This window comes from Tachysurus fulvidraco, chromosome 9 (genome assembly GCF_022655615.1).
Source record: "Tachysurus fulvidraco isolate hzauxx_2018 chromosome 9, HZAU_PFXX_2.0, whole genome shotgun sequence".
Lineage (NCBI taxonomy): Eukaryota > Metazoa > Chordata > Actinopteri > Siluriformes > Bagridae > Tachysurus > Tachysurus fulvidraco.
The window spans coordinates 7223374-7248144 of NC_062526.1; the positions used below are offsets into that span (position 1 = coordinate 7223374).

Here is a 24771-nt window from a genome sequence, read left to right on the forward strand (position 1 = left end):
AGCTCTTAGCAGAGGATGGTTTCGATCCATCGACCTCTGGGTTATGGGCCCAGCACGCTTCCGCTGCGCCACTCTGCTTCAACACACCTGCCAAATACGACTCAATCCTACAATACATGCTGTTTTAAGTTTCTGGAGTTTTGGGTTTCTGCTGGAGGCATCTAAGAGCTAAACTGAAATGTCTTTGGATAAAACCCATAGTCTTTGTTGCAAAAGGTCCAAGCTTCATCCAGGAGGCCACCAATATTGTGGCGATGATCTGCAACGATTAGGGTTGATAGCAACCATTCTGAAATTGATGCCATTTTCTTCTTAGCTAAAATGTGGACTGTTCCTAGGTTTGTGCTTTATTAATCACTTGGTTTTGCTACAAGCATGCTTTTCTTGCACCATTCTGCTTAAGCACACCCCAGATGCGACTCAAAACCACAATAATCCCTGGCTTAGGAGGCCTGTGACTTTCTTATTAGAAAGTAGGTAGCTCTTAGCAGAGGATGGCTTCGATCCATCGACCTCTGGGTTATGGGCCCAGCACGCTTCCGCTGCGCCACTCTGCTTCAACACACCTGCCAAATACGACTCAATCCTACGATACATGCTGTTTTAAGATTCTGGAGTTTTGGGTTTCTGCTGGAGGCATCTAAGCACTAAACTGAAATGCCTTTGGATAAAACCCATTGTCTTTGATGCAAGAGGCCCAAGCTTCGTCCAGTAGGCCACCAAGACTGTGGCGATGATCTGCAACGATTATGGTTGATAGCAACCATTCTGAAATTGATGCCATTTTCTTCTTAGCTAAAATGTGGACTGTTCCTAGGTTTGTGCTTTATTAATCACTTGGTTTTGCTACAAGCACGCTTTTCTTGCACCATTCTGCTTAAGCACACCCCAGATGGGACTCAAAACCACAATCCCTGGCTTAGGAGGCCTGTGACTTTCTTATTAGAAAGTAGGTAGCTCTTAGCAGAGGATGGCTTCGATCCATCGACCTCTGGGTTATGGGCCCAGCACGCTTCCGCTGCGCCACTCTGCTTCAACACACCTGCCAAATACGACTCAATCCTACAATACATGCTGTTTTAAGTTTCTGGAGTTTTGGGTTTCTGCTGGAGGCATCTAAGAGCTAAACTGAAATGTCTTTGGATAAAACCCATTGTCTTTGATGCAAGAGGCCCAAGCTTCGTCCAGTAGGCCACCAAGACTGTGGCGATGATCTGCAACGATTATGGTTGATAGCAACCATTCTGAAATTGATGCCATTTTCTTCTTAGCTAAAATGTGGACTGTTCCTAGGTTTGTGCTTTATTAATCACTTGGTTTTGCTACAAGCACGCTTTTCTTGCACCATTCTGCTTAAGCACACCCCAGATGGGACTCAAAACCACAATCCCTGGCTTAGGAGGCCTGTGACTTTCTTATTAGAAAGTAGGCAGCTTTTAGCAGAGGATGGCTTCGATCCATCGACCTCTGGGTTATGGGCCCAGCACGCTTCCGCTGCGCCACTCTGCTTCAACACACCTGCCAAATACGACTCAATCCTACAATACATGCTGTTTTTAGTTTCTGGAGTTTGGGGTTTCTGCTGGAGGCATCTAAGCACTAAACTGAAATGCCTTTGGACAAAACCCATTGTCTTTAATGCAAGAGGCCCAAGCTTCATCCAGTAGGCCACCAAGATTGTGGCGATTATCTGCAACGATTAGGGTTGATAGCAACCATTCTGAAATTGATGCCATTTTCTTCTTAGCTAAAATGTGGACTGTTCCTAGGTTTGTGCTTTATTGATCACTTGGTTTTGCTACAAGCATGCTTTTCCTGCACTATTCTGCTTAAGCACACCCCAGAGGGGACTCAAAACCACAATAATCGCTGGTTTAGGAGGCCTTTGACTTTCTTATTAGAAAGTAGGTAGCCCTTAGCAGAGGATGGTTTCGATCCATCGACCTCTGGGTTATGGGCCCAGCACGCTTCCGCTGCGCCACTCTGCTTCAACACACCTGCCAAATAGGACTCAATCCTGAAATACGTGCTGTTTTAAGTTTCTTGCGTTTTGGGTTTCTGCTGGAGGCATCTAAGAGCTAAACTGAAATGTCTTTGGATAAAACCCATAGTCTTTGATGCAAAAGGCCCAAGCTTCATCCAGTAGGCCACCAAGATTGTGGCGATGATCTGCAACGATTAGGGTTGATAGCAACCATTCTGAAATTGATGCCATTTTCTTCTTAGCTAAAATGTGGACTGTTCCTAGGTTTGTGCTTTATTGATCACTTGGTTTTGCTACAAGCATGCTTTTCCTGCACCATTCTGCTTAAGCACACCCCAGATGGGACTCAAAACCACAATAATCCCTGGCTTAGGAGGCCTGTGACTTTCTTATTAGAAAGTAGGTAGCTCTTAGCAGAGGATGGCTTCGATCCATCGACCTCTGGGTTATGGGCCCAGCACGCTTCCGCTGCGCCACTCTGCTTCAACACACCTGCCAAATACGACTCAATCCTACAATACATGCTGCTTTAAGTTTCTGGCGTTTGGGGTTTCTGCTGGAGGCATCTAAGCATTTAACTGAAATGTCTTTGGATAAAACCCATAGTCTTTGATGCAAGAGGTCCAAGCTTCATCCAGTAGGCCACCAAGATTGTGGCGATGATCTGCAACGATTAGGGTTGATAGCAACCATTCTGAAATTGATGCCATTTTCTTCTTAGCTAAAATGTGGACTGTTCCTAGGTTTGTGCTTTATTGATCACTTGGTTTTGCTACAAGCATGCTTTTCCTGCACTATTCTGCTTAAGCACACCCCAGAGGGGACTCAAAACCACAATAATCACCGGTTTAGGAGGCCTTTGACTTTCTTATTAGAAAGTAGGTAGCCCTTAGCAGAGGATGGTTTCGATCCATCGACCTCTGGGTTATGGGCCCAGCACGCTTCCGCTGCGCCACTCTGCTTCAACACACCTGCCAAATACGACTCAATCCTACAATACATGCTGTTTTAAGTTTCTGGAGTTTTGGGTTTCTGCTGGAGGCATCTAAGAGCTAAACTGAAATGTCTTTGGATAAAACCCATAGTCTTTGATGCAAGAGGCCCAAGCTTCATCCAGTAGGCCACCAAGATTGTGGCGATGATCTGCAACGATTAGGGTTGATAGCAACCATTCTGAAATTGATGCCATTTTCTTCTTAGCTAAAATGTGGACTGTTCCTAGGTTTGTGCTTTATTGATCACTTGGTTTTGCTACAAGCATGCTTTTCCTGCACCATTCTGCTTAAGCACACCCCAGATGGGACTCAAAACCACAATAATCCCTGGCTTAGGAGGCCTGTGACTTTCTTATTAGAAAGTAGGTAGCTCTTAGCAGAGGATGGCTTCGATCCATCGACCTCTGGGTTATGGGCTCAGCACGCTTCCGCTGCACCACTCTGCTTCAACACACCTGCCATCTAGGACTCAATCCTACAATACATGCTGTTTTAAGTTTCTGGAGTTTTGGGTTTCTGCTGGAGCCATCTAAGAGCTAAACTGAAATGTCTTTGGATAAAACCCATAGTCTTTGATGCAAGAGGTCCAAGCTTCATCCAGTAGGCCACCAAGATTGTGGCGATGATCTGCAACGATTAGGGTTGATAGCAACCATTCTGAAATTGATGCCATTTTCTTCTTAGCTAAAATGTGGACTGTTCCTAGGTTTGTGCTTTATTGAACACTTGGTTTTGCTACAAGCATGCGTTTCCTGCACCATTCTGCTTAAGCACACCACAGATGGGACTCAAAACCACAATAATCCCTGGCTTAGGAGGCATGTGACTTTCTTATTAGAAAGTAGGTAGCTCTTAGCAGAGGATGGTTTCGATCCATCGACCTCTGGGTTATGGGCCCAGCACGCTTCCGCTGCGCCACTCTGCTTCAACACACCTGCCAAATAGGACTCAATCCTGAAATACGTGCTGTTTTAAGTTTCTTGCGTTTTGGGTTTCTGCTGGAGGCATCTAAGCATTTAACTGAAATGTCTTTGGATAAAACCCATTGTCTTTGATGCAAGAGGTCCAAGCTTCATCCAGTAGGCCACCAAGATTGTGGCGATGATCTGCAACGATTAGGGTTGATAGCAACCATTCTGAAATTGATGCCATTTTCTTCTTAGCTAAAATGTGGACTGTTCCTTATTGATCATTTGGTTTTGCTACAAGCATGCTTTTCCTGCACCATTCTGCTTAAGCACACCCCAGATGGGACTTGAACCCACAATCCCTGGCTTAGGAGGCCAGTGCCTTATCCATTAGGCCACTGGGGCACTGCTGTTTTAAGCACCTGAAGTTTTGGGCCCAGCACGCTTCCGCTGCGCCACTCTGCTTCAACACACCTGCCAAATAGGACTCAATCCTACAATACATGCTCTTTTAAGTTTCTGGAGTTTTGGGTTTCTGCTGGAGGCATCTAAGAGCTAAACTGAAATGTCTTTGGATAAAACCCATAGTCTTTGAAATACGTGCTGTTTTAAGTTTTTTGCGTCTGGGGTTTCTGCTGGAGGCATCTAAGCACTTAACTGAAATGCCTTTGGATAAAACCCATTGTCTTTTATGCAAGAGGCCCAAGCTTCATCCAGTAGGCCACCAAGATTGTGGCGATGATCTGCAACGATTAGGGTTGATAGCAGCCATTCTGAAATTGATGCCATTTTCTTCTTAGCTAAAATGTGGACTGTTCCTAGGTTTGTGCTTTATTGAACACTTGGTTTTGCTACAAGCATGCGTTTCCTGCACCATTCTGCTTAAGCACACCCCAGATGGGACTCAAAACCACAATAATCCCTGGCTTAGGAGGCCTGTGACTTTCTTATTAGAAAGTAGGTAGCTCTTAGCAGAGGATGGTTTCGATCCATCGACCTCTGGGTTATGGGCCCAGCACGCTTCCGCTGCGCCACTCTGCTTCAACACACCTGCCAAATAGGACTCAATCCTGAAATACGTGCTGTTTTAAGTTTTTTGCGTCTGGGGTTTCTGCTGGAGGCATCTAAGCACTTAACTGAAATGCCTTTGGATAAAACCCATTGTCTTTTATGCAAGAGGCCCAAGCTTCATCCAGTAGGCCACCAAGATTGTGGCGATGATCTGCAACGATTAGGGTTGATAGCAACCATTCTGAAATTGATGCCATTTTCTTCTTAGCTAAAATGTGGACTGTTCCTTATTGATCATTTGGTTTTGCTACAAGCATGCTTTTCCTGCACCATTCTGCTTAAGCACACCCCAGATGGGACTTGAACCCACAATCCCTGGCTTAGGAGGCCAGTGCCTTATCCATTAGGCCACTGGGGCACTGCTGTTTTAAGCACCTGAAGTTTTGGGCCCAGCACGCTTCCGCTGCGCCACTCTGCTTCAACACACCTGCCAAATAGGACTCAATCCTACAATACATGCTGTTTTAAGTTTCTGGAGTTTTGGGTTTCTGCTGGAGGCATCTAAGAGCTAAACTGAAATGTCTTTGGATAAAACCCATAGTCTTTGAAATACGTGCTGTTTTAAGTTTTTTGCGTCTGGGGTTTCTGCTGGAGGCATCTAAGCACTTAACTGAAATGCCTTTGGATAAAACCCATTGTCTTTTATGCAAGAGGCCCAAGCTTCATCCAGTAGGCCACCAAGATTGTGGCGATGATCTGCAACGATTAGGGTTGATAGCAGCCATTCTGAAATTGATGCCATTTTCTTCTTAGCTAAAATGTGGACTGTTCCTAGGTTTGTGCTTTATTGAACACTTGGTTTTGCTACAAGCATGCGTTTCCTGCACCATTCTGCTTAAGCACACCCCAGATGGGACTCAAAACCACAATAATCCCTGGCTTAGGAGGCCTGTGACTTTCTTATTAGAAAGTAGGTAGCTCTTAGCAGAGGATGGTTTCGATCCATTGACCTCTGGGTTATGGGCCTAGCATGCGTCTGCTGTGCCATTCTGTTTCAACACACTTGCCTGATAGGACTCAATCCTAACATACGTGCTGATTTAAGTTTCTTGCGTTTTGGGTTTCTGCTGGAGGCATCTAAGAGCTAAACTGAAATGTCTTTGGACAAAACCCATTGTGTTTGACGCAAGAGGACAAAGTTTCATCCAGTAGGCCACCAAGATTGTGGCGATGACCTTCATCAATTAGGTTTGATAGTAACCATTCTGAAATCATCCATTAGGCCACTGGAGTACTGCTGTTTTAAACATCTGGGGTTTTCGTTTTCTTTTGTTTTCGATTAGGGTTGATAGCAACCATTCTGAAATTGATGCCATTTTCTTCTTAGTGAAAATGAAGGCTGTTACTAGAAGAGGAGGGTTGTGATTTATTGATCACTTGGTTTTGCTACAAGCATGCTTTTCCTGCACCATGCTGCTTAATAAGCTTGACTTAGTCACAAGCAGCTGATTAGTCTACGTTTCACACATGACTTTAGTCAAAATTAATTTGAAACATCCTCCTTTTTGTTCTCTGACAGTTCATTCTAATCTGATAAATGAACTTGATTATTTTACAGAGGATTATTAACCTTTACTATTGAGAGGTTTTTAACGATTCTTGCCATGTTTCATGACCCCAATACCCTTTTGCATACTTCACCGAACCTAAAATGACGTTAGAAAAAACATTAATGTTTGTCTAATGTGTTGCTCATGATAAAGCACTTGTCAAACTGCCTGACTTAATAGTGTTGCACGTGCCTGCGTCTTTTATCATACCGGCAGTGGATTGGACAGCACTGATAGATGGACGCAGGGCAGAACAGCAGGAACGTGTAGAGTTTGGATATGGCTTTGGCTCCGGTTCTGTCCTCATTACCACCCTGCAGTTTTTCGTTTGGCACCCACCAGGGGTCTGTTCTGCATCATTGGCACACACAACCATACATGTACTTCTAGCCCTCTTTATAATTCTGTCCTTTATTCCTCTACGTTATCATTTTTTGTGTTTTGTGACACTTTTAAGTGTTCCCCAATCATACATGCATCTAATACACATAAACAGATTTGTTCTGTTGTTAGATTGTGGGTAGTGATAGTTAGATTGTGGTATTATATAGCATCCTCTCACACATACCTTTATAATTATATTATACCAATTTTACTGCATACAAACAAGACGTGGAGTTTGGTTATGACTGCATAGCTTTGCTTTAAATAATTTCATGGGGAACAAACTGACAGAATACACTGTAGTGAATATACAGAATATACTGAATAAAATTTTAATAAAACTTTCCAACAGCTTGTGATTCAATTTATAACTTTGGTTATTTCAAAGCATGTCAAATTACAGTGGGAGAAAGAATACCCAATCAAAAACATTGGCTATTTTGATGCTAATGACATATATTCCTTAAAAATCCTGCTTGATGGCCTTTATCAGACAGGTAAGAATGTCATAAAAGGCAGACAGACTGAAACAGTTGCAGCTTTTTATTAGAGCCATCCAAATAAAATAAAATAAATAAATAAAGGGCCAGGCAGAATGATGGACAGCCAGAAAGTAAGGTGATGAGCAAACAGGAATAATCTAAGACAGGCTTTATTTGTAAAAGACAGTATTTCTGAAGAATTTGTAAGAAGCTAGTTTATAGTAGCGTGCTGTTGAGGTGGTTTAGGATAGTATATCTCTAATACATGTCTCATACTAGTGAGAAATATGAAATATTGCTAATTAGCGTACCAATTAATTTGGAAGTCCTAAGAGGCCCTGAATTATTATACTTTTAATTTTTTTGTGATCTCAACACGACAAAAGTTGTTTTCTCATTATCACAACTTAAATGATCTTTGATCAATGTGCCGCTACTATGTGATTGCCTGCTTTTAAATAGAATGAATGAGCAGAGGCGCAGCATTCCTATTAAAGTGGCCAGGGAACTATTTCCAAGTGCACTCTGTGGGATATTTCATGCAGTATTCAGAGGTCTGCTTGATACTGTAATTTTCAGATGAAAGGCCTTTGAAGCTCTTATCTGTTTTTGCCTCCTTTTAAAGCTGTTAATTGACTTTCAGTATCTTATCTGAAGTAATTTTCTGTAAGTGACAGATATGTGACTTCAGGGTAATATGGCAATAAAATTGAATGTCTTCTGGTAATTGATCTAGTCTGAAAAGTGAAGGTAGAAAGTAAAAAGGATAAATAAATATACTGTACAGACAGCTCCAGAATTATTGACGTCCTTAATAAAGATGGGTAGAAGGTAATCTTGGAAAACTCCTCTTCTTGATGCCAGCCGCCAGTCTACTTTATTTCGTATTATTCCTGAATGAAAGCACAGATTCTCCTGTGTTTGAATGAATGATCATCAGACTCTAGGGAACAGAAGAGGGACATATTACTCTCCCACAGCAACCTAATCGGAGAGGATATTTCCGCGGTGGAGGGGAAAGTGAAAGGATTAGTTCTATAAAAATAGAAGGCAGTCAAAGGATCCAAGTTAGTTATCCTCTTGTGATTTCTCTCTTCTCTATCTCATCGCCACTCTGCTTTAGTATATGGCATTTATGTTTTTTGTAATATGCTGCTAATTTGCATGAACATTTGTAGTTTTTAAATAAAGCCAATCAGCCACAAGGGGGCTGTTTCCTTTCCAAATTTGATCTCTTTTTACAAACCACAGCATGCATACAAAGTTGTACCCACATTTGTTTGTCATTAAGGCCTATAAGCCACCCAGAAGCCTTTGTATATTTGATGATTAGCAATTATATTTATTAAAGGTTTTGTTCTCTAAATCAGAGGATGTTTTTCTGCCAGGTGCTCATTTAAAGGTAAAATACATTCTACAGACGTTCTGAGAGTAAATTTATTATTTCATAAACATCATTTATTTTGCCTATTTATTAGTGTCATAGAGATTTCTATATTTCAAATTGACACCAGCAGAACATTAGCTTTACGTTATGCAAAACCTTTTGAGTTTTTGAGATTTCCATTGTACCAATGGAGCAGTAATAATAAATATAATATAAATAATATAAATATAAACATATAAATAATATATACATAATATAAGTAAATAATTACATATAATTATATATGAATTAATACAAATTAAATTAATAATAATAATCAAATAATAATTTTTCATTATAAACTTTTTTTTATAAAAAAGGTGGTCATTTAGTCATTATTATTATTATTATTATTATTATTATTATTATTATTATTATTATTATTATTATTATTATTATTAATTTGTATTTATTTATATATTTTTAATCATTTTTGACATTAGGCAAACTATTTTGTCTGGCTCATTAACAATTTGACTGTGGCTAGAGCTGCACCATCATTTTAATACTATTTATCTAGTACACTATAAAAAGCACCAATTTTCCCTCCTTCCTCCTTCTCCTCCTTATCACATTCTACAAAGTGCCTCTGCTTGCGTCTGGTCACATCATGACACTGTGAAGCTTCAGCGGCAGGGTAGAGCTGAGGTGCACACACTGTCTGGTCATCAGGTCCTAACACGACATATCTCATCTCCCTGACACCTCTGCACTCTTGTCATTCTCTAGTCTAGGAAATTGCTTTTGTAGCTTTCTATTTGACTGTGATGGAAGTGCATGCAATGTCGATGCCATGAGTGATGCAAAGGAAGTCCAGCAAGTTTCCTTCTATCAATAATAATGAGCATGGTTTTAGTGTGTGCACCAGAGAAAGCCTCACTTTTATGTATGTGCAATTTTTCACCTGCATGCAACTGCCCAGGCTTGTAATCATGGGTATTTCAGAAATAGGAGGCAGAGGCAGTGGGAGTTTTCCAGAACAGTACCAAAAGAAAAAAGGATTTAGGGGTTTTGGGGGGTTTAGATTTGTGAGCAGTGCTGTGAATGGAAGAATGGTGATGGTGATGATGGTGGAGAAGAGACCACATCCATCACATATTTGATTGTGGGATTTCCCTCACCAAAGCTGCAGTTGCTGGTTCATACATGACCATTTGACCGTCTGTGTCCTTGTCATCTGCGCCATTTGTTGATTGGATCAGCATCACACTAATTAGTTTTTGTCATGGATTTAAGTTTAGCTTGACATTAAAGGGTCACAGATTTCATGCTCTCATTTAAACATTTAGTCATCCATTTTAGCCATTTATTAATAAGTAGTTACTAAACGTTAGTTAAGCAATATACCAAGTATACTTTATAAATGTAAGAATTGTTATTATATTAAAATTTCTATTATATGTATTAAATACAGTACTAATGAAACTGATGATGCAAAAAAAATCTTAAAAAATCATATTATTATTATTATTATTGTTATTATTATTATTATTATTATTAGTAATAGTAGTAGTAGTAGTAGTAGTAGTAGTAGTAGTAGTAGTAGTAGTAGTATAAATGTCTGTATAAAGTATAAATTATTAATTCTTATTATTATCTTTAATTGCTCTAAAATTGTTTGTCTGTTAAAGGAATCCTGTTTGTGTCACACTAACAAAACAATGGTCAACAACACCAAATGGTCCGTACGTGGGCTCATTCCCGACCTGATAAGACTGGACTGTATAATTCATGTGCAACCTCTATCTCGCATCTGCTTGTGCAGGCTGCAGTTTATTTCCAGTTTACTGTTACTCTAATGATTACAGTCATGTTGTGTGTAAACCTGCGACCATTATTTATTTGTGTTTACCTTTATTCAGCTACCTTTCTACCTTGCCTGTTCCTGTGTGTTATTTGTGCTTCACATGAAGGAAAATCTTCGGGGCCAAAGACTGAAGGATTTTTGTAAATTGTTCTTAGATTCTTATTAGATATTATATTATGGATAGGGATAGATATTATATTATATATCCGTAGTTCTAGGGATCAGTGATGAGGATCAGTCTCAGCTACCTGCACAGCTAGTTTGGTAATCAACCCCTCAAGAACTATAGGGCCACCAACAGGAAAGATCTATATAATAACTCAGCGAGGCAACATTGGATAAAGGCAAGTCCACATTTGGTAATGTTGATTTTCAAAACTTCAAAACAAATTTGACAGCAAAGTCACCAATCAAATAATGAATGCACATGTCTGCATCAATGTCAGGTGTTCAGACCAAATTTCAGCAAAAATGTGAGAGAAACACAAGGACACAAGAGACTCCATGAGGTTTTTTCCAAAATCCCTCTAGGGGTGCTGTGATTCAATTTATATAAATAACTGATTATAACTCATGAACTGCTTAACATCATATTATGATTCATCATTTGGTTGCACTTATGGTCTGAGTGCCATCTGATCTTTCTCCTTTGTTAAAGGGAAGTGCCAGAAAGTTGCTTTGCTCCTTAGTTTGTCTTTGCAAATATATTAACCTATTGTTTTATTCATAGTACCAAAAAAACGAAGTAAGAGTCTAAAAAGGTTTGATAAAAAGAGGAACTAGCGTTCATTGTGTGGAAACACTTTGTACAGTATTTGTGAAACATGCCAAACCATGGTTGGTGATTTGTCAACACTATTTCACATCTACAACTGAAAGCACCAGAACACTAAATCACAAATTCAATCAGAATTCCCACTCGCGCAACATTTTGTGAGCCAAGCCTGTTCTAGAGCCTTATATAAAATTTATTGTGCACGTCATTACTCAGGCTTAAATGCTTCTGCTTGCACACAGTGTTTTGTCCTGAAGGATTAGGAGAAACCCCAGAGAAAGTGTTAACTACTCAGGGCAAAGATAAAGATGTCTGTAGAACAAAAGATGACAAGACAAACAGGATTAAGGTGTATTTTTAGCAGAGGAGATGCAGCAGCAAGTGACAGTTTTCTAATCCTCCATGCAGTGGAAGCAGTTCAACTCTTACCTACTGTTCACCTTCCACAGCCTTTCCAGAGGAGAAAGAACTTGTTAGTGTCTCAAGACTGACCGAACCAGCGGGTATTTGTGTGAACCTACTGAAAGTTCACAGTTAGGGAGACATTTTGGTGCATCACTTGTTATGGGTTGTATCTGTCCTTCAATAGTCTAAAGATTCACAAAATCCAGTCTAGTTCTCATATTCTCATCTAGTCCAGATAGCTGGAAATAGCTGATTTATTTTGTTTGTTTGTTTAATCATATTTAATTTAAACCAAGGTGTGAAGAAAACGGTCTTAATATTATTCAAGATATGAAGAACACAAGTAACAACTCAACACAAGTACACCAAAGAATTGTGCTATAATTATATTGATTAATTGCTACCTGCTTTATAAAAAAAGGTAGTTCCAAACAATTAATATCAAAAGTATTTCAGTGTTTTATTTATTTGTGTTCTTAATGTTTTTATTTCTTTTATGTACTCTTTTTATTTGTTTATTTATTTATTTACTTGTGTTTTGCTTTTATTTTTGCTAATTAAAAAATTGCATTTCTATCAATTAAATAAAGATCAATCAAATCAAACTCGTTTTGAAAACATCAATAGTGGTACTAAGCAAGTACTAAATGCTTGATTTATTGTCATAGTTTTCAGTGCAAATAATTAGTCATGCCAGTGATGTCTTTTCCTTTCCCAGAATGATTAGCTCAATAATTAGTTGATTATTATTTTTTTGGTTTTTAACTATAGCACAAATTTACTGCAAAGTTTAACAATTAAATATTTACACTGTTTTGTAGCCCTCCTTGGGTGGGCGCCGCATGGCTCTGTATGACTGTGATAGTTTTGATACCTGGCGTCACATTTCAAGCGTGGTGTGTGAAAACAAACAGCTTCGCTTTGTCCCCCACCAAGAGCTAATAAAGTGAGAATTAAGAGCGTGGAGACGAGTGTGTTACTGCTTAGAGCTCTATTTCCCAGCAGCTGCATAAACACACACGCTCCCGGGCCGAATTAGCACTCTTACTACCAGAAACACTCAGACACTCCTTCAATAATGTATGTCATATAGAGAGAGGGCCACTCTAGTCTAATTACCGCATTTCTTATGCTCACTGTCACCGTTTCTATGTTTCTCTAGGTTGCATATGGTTACCTCAGTTGGCATACTGTTTTGTAGACCCTCAGCTCTACCTCAGAGGGGTCATGGTCACAGCTCCTGAATAACGTGAAGGTAGATGTGGTGATGTATCTTGACATGCAGGTTCTAGTAGTTATAACATGGTTCACAATTATAGTATCAGCGATAAACATTTGTCAGCTGAAAGAGCAGCAAGCAGCATGTTCTGACTCTGTGAAAAATCGCAAATACTAATACAAAGCTGAAGTAGTGTTGCATACAGAGTTATCTTTTCTAAAAGGCACCGGTTGCCTGGTTACAGCGTGCAGTCTTAGATATGTGTGTATGGAGTATCTGTCATCCTTTGGTATTACAAGCAGCCTTGCTACTTTGTGGGTGTGTGTATATGAGTGTGTGTATGAGTGCGTGCATATGTGTGAGGTTTTAAAAAGGCTCATGACCTGAGCCTGTTAAAGTAAAAGCATTCCTTAGGTAATCGACCATTGACGTGTGTGTTGCCAGTGAGTGTTATGACTCAAATTTCATTAGCTGGAAGTCTAGCCCAGAGAGGTGACAACAATGCAACGTGACTGAATATTTGGTTCTACATGTCCAAAAAGCAATGCTGGTAAGATTATACAAAGACTAACCTGCATCATTTATACTTGGAGCTGTCAACTGGTGGACCTTGGTCCTGATATAGACTGAGAAAAATGTTTCATCAGATTAAACTGAAAAAAATAAAATTAAAAAATAAATAAATAAATAAATCCTGAAGTAGAAACATGGAAAAAACTGTCTGTAGTCCAGCAACTTTTATATACGATCTAAACTTGTGATCTCAAGAAAAATATTTAACGGGTTTGAACCTATCATACAAATTCAGATTATTACAGGTTGAAAATGACACATAAAATTAGATAAAGAAACTAAAGCTATGTACCTACAGAGCTAGGTAGATATTTAGGCTGTTATGAGGAAAACCATCATTTTTATGATGTAGAGTATCAGCTAATACGAATCATGATTCAGATACTAATATTGTAGAGAATGTCTGTCTGTGACAAACTTGTAGTAAACTAGCCCACTAATTTCTACTTGTGTTCATTAACCAAACCGGAGTGTAATAAGGCTGGTGGGGCTTTAATGGAAAAAAGACATGTTTCAAATTTGCACATTCTTGCATATTTATAGACCTTTGCCTTCTTTATGAATGTAAAGGTGTAGAGCTGTTATTAGGCCATTCATAGCAGTTTATTGGGCATTACAAGATATGAAACCTTTTTATAAGTTACCATAGATCACTTTTATTAGTTTAAAATGATATGTCCAGGAATACCGCAATAAAATCCTCTGCATTTACACTCACATTCAGATTTTAGGCACATATGAAGTGACTTGCCCAAAGATGAATAGCACAGTGAAAACATTTGGAATTAAGCCCCTCATCTGACTGCGAGAGTAATTTCATTGCATTTAGCACAGTAAGCATTTACACGTCTATTAGTGCACCAGGAATCGGAGAGAGCCAAAATATGTACAAGAACAATAATCTGTCTCTTTTGTTCTCCACAGTGCAGAAGTCAACCCCATATCAGACTGAGGCATGTCTCCAAACAGCGGGTACGTAATGACTCTGATTTTCTGTTCAGTTTGAAAGATGAATGTCTCCTCAAGGCAGTAAAGATATGAAGCTGCTTTTTTCCTCTTAACTTTCACTGAATTCTATAGCATATTTTAATAATAATGCTCATATGTGCTTATGATTAAACTCTTAATGTATTATCGTGTTAACTGACATGCATTAACTCCTCAAAATCAACTACAACTGTATAGCATTTATCAGCGGTGCACAAAGTGCCTAATTTTTAATAATTGCCTCCCAAATTGGATAATTATGCAAATGAGGTAGTGAATTTTGCTGAAAATATTCCCTCGCCTGCTTGGTGGTAGCATAAATGAAGTCTATAAGCATGCAAGCTCATGATCAGAGAGCAGACACTCTGCATACACACATACACACACGCCACTCATGTAGTGAAGCTCAGGAAGCTCGGCTTTGATCATAACGAGAGGGGGGGGGGGTGGGGGAGCAGAATGAGCAGAATGCAGGCTTTCATACTGCCACATTCAGATTCTTGTTCTGGCAGAATAGATTTTTTTTTTACCATTTTGCAGAACTGGGCACTGAATATAACTTAGTTTTGGGTTTAATCAAAGTTGCAGTCTACCCCGATGCTATTTTGGTGTTGTAAATGATGCACAACTTATTAAATGTGAGCTACTGTTCTTCCCTTTTTCTGTTTAAGACTTGCAAAACTGCCTAATATATGCATATTTTTATTGTATCCGTTGTAATGTAGTTGTAAACGTTATGTAACCTTCATATAAAAGTTATGATTTAATTTTATGCTGTATGATGAATAATACTCTCAGCTCGCAAGAGGCTTTGAAGGATCATTGTTTGTACTGCGTGGGTCTTATATTTCACTTCATGCTCATTATTTCCTGAAGGCTGTGGAGGCTGGGAGTGGGTTTTTTTATGGTGGACTGCATGGGCTCACCTCTCTATTGTTCCTGTGGCACCACTAGTGAAAGCAAGGCAGGACATTATGGAGGACCCTCCCTTAATCATTTTTGAATGTATTCTCCAAAATATAGGAGCAAGACCATTAATTCTTGTTAAATTCTAGTTGTGAGTGTCTGTTTTTTTCTTTTTTGCATGATAAAAAAATATAGATGCGGCCATTCCTTACTTAACATTTCCAAGCCACGCATCCTTTTTTATTTGATAAACTCTACCTTTGATTTATGAACCCAGATTTTTAACCGTTAAACCTTAAAAGAAAGATTTGCACCGCAGCATTCAGTAACTGCCTGTTGTGGAGCTTTTAGTGGCTGTAGGCACCAATTCTTCCCTCTAACATGTGCCTCTGCTCTTAAGACCGTATTCTTTTGTTCCTATACCCATTTAAGAAGGGAGAGAATGTGGATTCTTGAGTGAGTCAGAGAAATGCCTTTGAGAATCTAGCTAGAAATGGCTCATCACATTCAGGCAATCTTTAAGAGACTGTCCTGGATCTTGGCCAAGCAAACCCATCTACTGAATTTGTATTGCACGTGAATGCTGAAAAATATGCACGTTTATTTCTGCAAATTATCTGTCCTTAATTGTGCTGTGGAAAAAAAACCTAGCAAGCATTTATATATAAAAAAAACAAACTACATGATAATCAGTGCTGGTGTTTGTTTTCCTGTGTTACTTTCAATACTGCAAATGTTATTAAAGGTTTATTTACTTTTAATAATACATGCGCTAACTAATTTTATTTTGATAACATTATGACAGATAAGGCTATTCTTTATCATCATGTAATTGCATACAACAAATAAATTAGTTTTTTTTTTAACTCAACACCTAAAATTCAATTCTTAATCTTTTAGAAATAATCAGTATGAGACAAATACAATACAAGTGTAGCTGGGCTTATGTCACAAATGATTTTTTTTACTGGATTTCCAAGGGTCAGGATCAGTTCAGGTTACACCCAGAGAATATCATGATTGTGTTTTGTAAAACTGCAGCTAGCATTGCAAATTTAATTATTTCCTCTGTCCTTTACCACCTAACCGTGAAAGTGACGTAGTTACATTGAACACGTAAAACAAAATGTTCTTTACCTCAAGGATGTAATTGATTGATTGACAGAGACTTGATCAATTTGTGAACAATAAAGTTAGTAATCAATGAAGAGATGCCTGTTAGGGACCTTCAGCAAGGGGACTGAGTAATTCAATTAAGGTAGCAGTGTGAACAAAATAAATAAAATAAAAAGCTAATTTGTTTTACACTTGAAACCCGAAACAAACCGACAATGGATTAATCTATAGACATAAAATGTATGTGTAACAATAACAACCACATATGCTCAAGTCTGATGGGTTGAAAATCCCAGTACACAATACATTCATAAATCAAACCTACAGAAACTTATTGATTTTCCCCTTTTCATGTCACAAAGCACTGAGGATTTTAATGGCCATCATTACACAAGTGCATGCAGTGCTGTGCCTTCACTCGAGCGCCTGCCAACACTCTACTCTAGATGATTAGAAACAGGAGGGCTGACTTGATTATATCTGTCTGAGACTTGCTTCTGCTTATTGTCTGTCACTAACAGCAGAGCTAAGATTAGCTTTAGCGACCTGTGTCTGGCTACATGAAGCAGCAAGAGTGGTATCAGGTGCGAGTGAGAGAGAAACGATGCTGTTTTTATTTCTACGGTTTTGTAAAATGGTTTGGTATGAAGCTTTGTAGGGCTTATTAATTCACATCCCAGTGGTTTAGTTTGGCATCATTGGTTTGCCAAGTGGTACTGAGTTTTTTAGGTAAGAAACAGTTTCTTTCCTCCAGTTTCTAACCTGTTAGAGACAAGCTCGACAGGTGGTGATCCAGACTTGTCTGTCAGATAAGAAAAAACAGTGTGTAGTTGGAAACCCATTCCGGTTGAGAAACCTCAAGCAGAATCGTTACTCCAACATGCTGTCAGCAGTAATACACAGCATTTATAATGGATAACGAGGGTGTTCTCTATGTACTCACTTGTCAAAATATGTCATTGAGTAATAAACGTATGTTTACTATTATAAAGATCTACATGATTAGAGAAATCCAGCACAACCTAACACACCTGCATATCTCGTCTTCTCCATTAAATCCTAACCTTCCATAGAGATTGCTGGCTTTTATGACATCAAACATAGTGCTCAAAATATAAAAGGGCAGAATGGCTAAAATTGTAAAAAAAAAAAAAATTTTTTTATTATTATTATTATTATTATTATTATTATTATTATTATTATTATTATTATTGCACAAAGCAACAAAAAAGAGTGCCTTTCTGGTAAAGATGCTAACAGATTTGTCTGGTTATTCAGATTCTTACTGATGCATGTACTGTATAGATTTAAGGCACCTTGTTCTGTTCATTACAGTGTGCATTCTCTCTACCTGGAGTAACCTGAAAATCTTTTTGTTTTTTGAGCCAACGACCACAGATTATTTACAACATTTTTGTCAGAGAACAGATTTTGAATTCATGTTTGAAAGGTCATCGATCCATTTCAGGTTTATGGGTTTCTCCTACTTGAAGTAGATAGGTGTCTGCTCTTGCATGACTGAAAATATCTGTCTGGGAGCACTGCCAAGAAGGCTGCACTGTGACTGAGGCTCACTTTACTATTAGGACTTGGGTATGGTATGGGAATTATATTGCAAACCTTTAATATGCAAGGCTGCATGTTTGCTCTTTTGCAGTTTTATTCACTGCATCTATGAAAACAAAACTTGCTCTGCATGTTGTACCTAGTAGTATAACCATACACACAATTATAACATGATCAATAGTGTATTGATTTGATTCAGTTCTGACATAGCAAGAATAAGTAATGCCTGAATATGTGCAAACATTTAATTAGATATATTTATAAATAGTTATAAAAGTACAACAATTGAAAGTTAATATGTGATCCATTCAGTCCCAAGCAGGAAATAATGAATCAAAAGCTGTGCACAGAAAATAATGGAATGAGACTAATTAAACATTAGCTCCCTGGCCAATGGTGTGCAAGTTAGCCAGCAAATTCTCCCTTAAACTAGATATTGGAAAACTACACAAAATCCCAAATAGTATCCCAAACATTTTGGCACTAGAAGAGGGAATCTTTATTTTAAATCTTTGCACTAGACTTTTGGTCCAAATCTCGAATTTGGCATAAATAGCACAACCCCTGCAACCCTCATATCATAGTCTGTTTTGTTTTGTGCCATGACTGAAGCACAGGTTACTTTATCTCACATACAGAGTGTGCGTTTGTGTGTGTGTGTGTGTGTGTGTGTGTGTGTGAGAGAGTATTAGCTTGTGAAAATAGCACATAGCTGTAGTTTGAAACCCAGTAGCCTCTCCTGAGTAAAGAGAGGCAGGAATCTTTTTTTTTTTATTAAAGAGTATGGGTTTGATTAAATTTAAAATGTTTATTACATGTCATATAATATAAACAACATTTTATATTGATTATTAATTAAAATATATAAAATAGAATAAAATATATTATGCTCTTACAGCTTTAGCAATATCTGTCTCTATTTCTGCCGCTGATTAGCTTATGTGAATGAAGCAATAATATAGGAGCAGATAATATGACTGCTGTTTCATTAATTGTTTTAGACCACATGCTACTGGGTTTGCAGGTTCAGGCACTCTGGGATCATGCTGTGTTGGCTTTTTTTATTTAAATCCTGGACTTTAATTAGCTAAACGAGCCCTGCTCTTCTCCATCGGCATTAAAAGGAGATGATGGCCATTAATTTCTGTGAAGACATCTGCTCACAGGCATAATGAATTCAAATGTTTTATTATCATCATTTTTCTTACAGCTTGGTTATTAAATGTCATGGTTTTAAGGTCTGTCTCCAGTGAAATGCAGTCCTTAATGTGATGTGTTTGAGAAAGGTTGTTAAAGTAATTATCGAAGCACATTATTTCCCCTTCTTTTAGAGTCTTAACATTTAATCATTGGGCAAATGCTTCATATGCAGAGTGGCAAAAGATAAATGTAGACACCTTTCAGCCATAACGTTACAACCACTGACAGGTAACATGAATAATGTACGTGATTTTAAAATCGATGTTTTGGAAGCAGGAAAAATGGGCAAGCATAAGAATCTAAGCAACTTTGACAAGGGCCAAATTGTGATGGGTAGATGACTGGTTCAGAGCATCTCCAAAACAGCAAGAATTCTTTTTCATCTTCACTAATGTAAAAGCTAATACGCACGGCAAGATGTTATACTGTTTACATTATCCCCTATTCTGTCAGTGTCTAGTCTTACACACACACACTCTCATAAATAGAATCCAACAGTCTTCCTCCAGATATAGAAGGTGAAAGTGATTTTTAAAGACCGTATTTAAACAGGCTAGCAATCTTACTAATCTATCCATTACTAGTATATAAAGCTTAGATGATGATCAGTTAATCAATTCAACTTTCATACTTTCTTCTTTTGATATATTTATTGCACTGTATGTTAAGCTCTCGTTATCAGCAAAATTTCAATTCAGTTATTTATTTAATTTTGTCCCTTGATCCATTTTTAGGACACTGTTTGTCAAGCCACTTTGTAGCCACAACTAGGGATGTGAGTGAAGTAATGCTTCAATCCATATTTAGATTATTATGCCCACATTCTTCTCCCTTTATTTTATCTTATAGTACTCTTCTTCTGTTATATTTTAGCATCCCAATGATTCAGATGTCTAGACCGAGAAGTGATCCCTTCACTGTTAAACTTTACTAATTGCTGCTGTGGAGCGCTTCTGAAAATCATTTAATGAGGTGAAACTAACTAATGTACCAGAGAGATGCTGACTTATCTCAGTCAGTGTCTGACTAATGCAAATGTCAGTGCTTGGCTTCCCAGCAACTTAATTATCACCAGCAAAAGGACATAATGAAGCATCCCTGCTCTTGGCAAGTTAAGCACATTACATGGAGACAAAGTTGGTTCAGGGTTCCAGAGAAACATTCTATAAATGCTGCTAAGTGGCAAACGACTTATTCAGTTACGGAATACTTCGCAAATATTATGGGCTAAAATGTCACTCAGCTTAGAGACTATATGACATTGAGCTTTGTTACCTGTCAGCAGTTTGGTGTTGGTTCTGGTGATGGTAGAAACCAGACGTGCAGTCTGGCCCAAGCACAGAACCTTCTGGACGGATTGTTCTGGCTTTTTCTTAAAAAAAAAAAAACAAAAAAAAAAACTTTCACACACACTTGGTCGATAAATTTGACCGAAAAGCCTCAAAGACTGGTATTTAACACTGCCTGTCATGAAAAGGTTCTTTCTTTTTGGGTACCAAAATGGAAACCGTCGCCAGACAAGAAGATAGGCGCTAATTAAAAAGTGCTAGAGGAGTTGGAGTGCAGTTTTATCTCCTGCTCAGAGGATGTTAACAGTAGGAGGTCCTATCCCACTGGAGGCAACAGACACTTTTTTCCTCAACCTAATATAACCTCGGAGGATTGGAAAGTTTTAGAGACGTGTTCAGGCAGTGTTGGATCTGTGCCGGAGATTACGTTAACGTATGCATGTTGAACAATAGTTCTTTCTGAAAGACTGCACACCAGAGGAAGTCAATGCACAAGATTAGTGCAGAGGCTGAAGGCCAGTGAGAGGAGCTTGAAGGATTAATATTAACAACAACAAAAGCCAAATTGATTTTTTTTTTTTAGAAAGGTACATGTACTTTGCAAGCATCAATCTTTTGTCTGATATGATTAGTGAACCAAGTCAATGTGTATTATGCCTCATTTTAAAAATGCTCCATGTCATACATTCTATCACATATGTATTACAGTGATAGTGTAATGTACTGATGAATAAAATACTTATATTATATCATATATTAAAATACACTAAACTAAACGGCGAAAAAAACAATATGTTTAAAGCAGACGTCTAGACCACCTCCTGAAGTGGTTTGACTGATCAGATTTATATCCGTCTCGAAAGCGTTTCGGAGGGCATTTAGACCTGGTCTTTTTACCATCGGATAGCTATTCGATTACAGAAAATGCATGAAGTGACCAGGTGTAAAAAGCCCCTTCAATTCTAGACGTGTTGGCAGACAACTGTCTATCAGTCAACACAGGACTACCTGCTGCCGTTAAATGAGTCGATTTCCAGTTGAAATGAAATATTTCATCATCCAAGCCTGTTATTGTCATTGACAGTTACCTTTTATTTTTTCTAAATCCATGTTTGATTTTGATTAAAGAGCCACACCACTTTAATCAGTCATGATAGACAATTTGTCTGGCATTAGTCTATCATGATTTGATTGTTGATTGACCAGCTGCTTGAGGTTATTAGTCACGACTGGTATCCAATAGCAACCGACTAGCCGGGCACGCCGGGAGGGCGGGATGGTGGAATTTTAATGAGTGCTTGTTGGCTGGGGAGGGAATGATTTCGCTTCTGCTTTAGCCACCAGCTTAAGACAGAGCTAATCATCAAGCCCACTGGCCTTCTGTCATCTGCATGACAATCTGGATCCTGATAAAATATATCCAGCATTAATCCTTAAGGATCCTTAAGAAACAAGGGCTTTTTATTATTATTAATAAAATAGACTTAGGAATAGTATTAATAGATTATTTTTTAATTATAGTACAATGTTGTTGAATTCTTTAATCTGATCAGAAGGGTTTATATATTTTCTATAACAGAAGCTCTAAAAATAGTGCCAGCTGTAATTTCAATTATTCAATTCAATTCAATTTTATTTGCATAGTACTTTTTACAATCGACTTCGTCTCAAAGCGGCTTTACATAGAACATATACATAGAAGAAAAGGTTATTATAAAGAATAATATAAAGGTTAATATAATACAAAAATTCCAGATTAATATTAGAAATATTTAAATGTGTTTGTATTTATCACCAATGAGCAAGTCTGAGGTGACTCAGGTGACTGAGGGGAGGAAAAACTCCCTTAGCTGGTAAAGGAAGAAACCTTGAGAGGAAACAAACTCAAAGTGAAACTCATCCTCATGTGGGTGACACTGGAGGGTGTGATTATAAATATACAGTCTGATAAATGTTGTATTGATGAGGAGGTTGTCCCCAAAGACCACATGGAGTTGGTATTTCCTCTTTAGTATAGATACTAACTGGAGCTGGAGCATCTCTAGATGCCTCAGGATCCTCTCAGAGCCTCATCTCCTGTGGAGGTCCAGTTTATATCCTAGGTTTATATTAATTTAAACAGCTAATTCATGGGACCTGTTTAGCAGATTTTCCAAACAATGTAATATATAATATATATGTAATATATCTGATCTAATATAATGTCTTATAAACAAACATGGATTAAAAACAAGCTGTCATTTCACGATGTAAATAACAGTAATGAAGAAAAATGGAAAAAATGTATACTTATGGTGAATTTTACATTGTAAGACAGTACACTTCTTCATCAGAGCTCTGTATAAATTTTAAACCATGAGAAAGTCTTCAGGACAGATGACTGTTTTTTCCGGGCTCTCTGTAACACAAGCTGCGTTTTATTAACTTCAAGAGAGTGAAAGAAAAGAGAACCTGGTAAAGAAATGACTGTTGCCTGTTTGTTGAAGACTTACAGATGTTCCCCAACATGACATTTACTGTAACTATAAATGTTTAAAAAGCTTGTCATTCATTAATAAATAAAAAAATAAATATTGGCTGATTTATAAGAGGAATAAATCACTTCAGCATATGGTGTTATTAAAAAATAATCCACTGTGGCATCATACCACACTGTCGTGGATTATTTTCCTATGTCCTTACTTGTGATAACTGGATTACTGAGTTTGAAATGACTGTCTGATAGTTTGGTCAGGTTTTACACTCTAAGCCCCACTGAGGAAACCCGAATGGAGATAATATTTATACACTCTGGAGCAGTGCATTAGGAAGTCCCTATTCATTTTAATTCTCCAGTGGCATACATATTGATTCCCAGCATCTGTTGCTGTATTTTCATTTCCTCTTGAGTGCTCACCAAACAGTGCAGGATTTTCTAGGTCAGCAGTCACTATTCAATCACACTCTTTCATTTAATGTCATATAACAGACCGGATTACCATGGCAACAACAAAAAATTATGACAGTGCCTTTCATTAGAAGTAGGAGTTTTCCTCAAAGGGACCCTGATATAACACGCAGGGTTTTTTGTAGCCCTGGAATGACTTCGGTGGTGCATAGTCATGAAAAATTTCACATAACATACAGTACTGAATGAAGGAAAAAAAATAAGATATATAGATACCAACTAGATATATCTTAAATATAGGCAAATTCAAATATTTTTTAAGAAGCCACATATAATAAGTACAAATGTAGATTCTGATGAGACATAACAGAAACTTCTTGACTTAAAATCTAGGTATAACAAAATGCCTAACTGAAAGAGCTGAATGATTGAGATGACCTAATCCTAAACAGTGTGCTGTCTAGGAACAGACCAACACACACATACATACATGCTTTAGTTGTTTAGAATAAATTCAGGATTATCGTGTGGTGGTGAATGCTGGTGAAGTGTTGCATAACAGATCTAAAGAGTTCTAAGCCTTCTCTTTTGGCCTCTCACCCCATCCATTCACCTCAGCCTCTGCTAATTCAAATACGCATAGGTATGTTTGGATACCGTCATACACGATCTGTTGATAATACACATATTATCTGTTGTATAATAAAATTATTTATTTTTTATTATTTTTTTATAATATTTTTTAAATCATGTTTTTTTAAATTATTTTTAATAATATTTTTTATAACTTTTAAGTAATTTTACGTAATTAATTTTGATTAAGCCATAATTGTTTTTATTTTTTTATTAATTAATTTATTTTTAAAATAATATTTTTTATTATTTTTTATATATTTTTTTATTATTATTATTTATTTAATAAAAATAATAAAAATTATATTATCTGTACATATTATCTGTTTATAATAAACATTCATAATCTGCAAAGAGCTGAGAAAACTAACATGTCACTTTGTCACTGTTGCTGAAATCATGGCTGAAATCTATGCACATGCATAGAAAATACAAATTGTATCTGTGTTTATTCAGACGATAAACATTTTTGTAAACAAAAAAAGATGTTAACAGTTGTTTCATTACGCAGCAATTTGTCTAACAACGAGTATGATTTATTCCACTGTCTCTGAGAATTAAGTACATAGACATCTAATTATAACTCAATACCACAAGTGTAGGACATC

The 24771-nt window shown here is 37.6% G+C and overlaps 2 non-coding genes across 2 annotated transcripts; both read right to left on the reverse strand.

Annotated features, from left to right (window-relative positions):
• Positions 1–4219: 4219 nt before the first annotated feature.
• Positions 4220–4292, reverse strand: trnar-ccu. The gene has a single exon. It is a non-coding gene; the product is annotated as a tRNA-Arg (tRNA).
• Positions 4293–5243: 951 nt separating this feature from the next.
• Positions 5244–5316, reverse strand: trnar-ccu. Its single transcript has one exon. It is a non-coding gene; the product is annotated as a tRNA-Arg (tRNA).
• Between the last annotated feature and the right edge of the window lie 19455 nt (positions 5317–24771).